Consider the following 556-nt stretch of genomic DNA (forward strand, 5'->3'; position numbering starts at 1 on the left):
TATTATTATTTTTTTAATTATTATTATTATTATTTTTATTTATTTATTTATTTATTTTTAAATGATTGTCTTATGGTGTCCTCTTCAGGTTAAGATATTACTGGCACAGCGACAGCTGGATTGACTATGGAAACTGTCATGGTGATTGCCTTTAAATCATTTCCTAGTCGAGAAGTTTTATTTATTAATCTTTTCCTTTTTGACATGCTGTAACATGTTTGTATCATTATTGTGATTATGATTGTATTATTTTGTGATATTTCTTACATGTGTGCTTTAATTCATGTCACGTAGCCTATTTATTCAGAACCTACCTTTAATCCAATTTTTAAACATGACTCACTAGTTCTAGTATCAGTAGTGTCCAGTAAATACATCTGTGAATGCTATACATATGTAATTGGTCCAGATGAAAATCTCATTTGTGTCACTACAACTTTTTTAAAGCGTACTCAATCATTAATTTGTTAGGCCTACTGTGGCCGCGATTTTAAACTTACACTAACACCTTGTGACGTGAATGCAAAATCACAACATCTCAATATTGGCCACCATT

Source organism: Sinocyclocheilus anshuiensis, unplaced genomic scaffold (assembly GCF_001515605.1).
Source record: "Sinocyclocheilus anshuiensis isolate Anshui unplaced genomic scaffold, SAMN03320099.WGS_v1.1 scaffold782, whole genome shotgun sequence".
NCBI lineage: Eukaryota > Metazoa > Chordata > Actinopteri > Cypriniformes > Cyprinidae > Sinocyclocheilus > Sinocyclocheilus anshuiensis.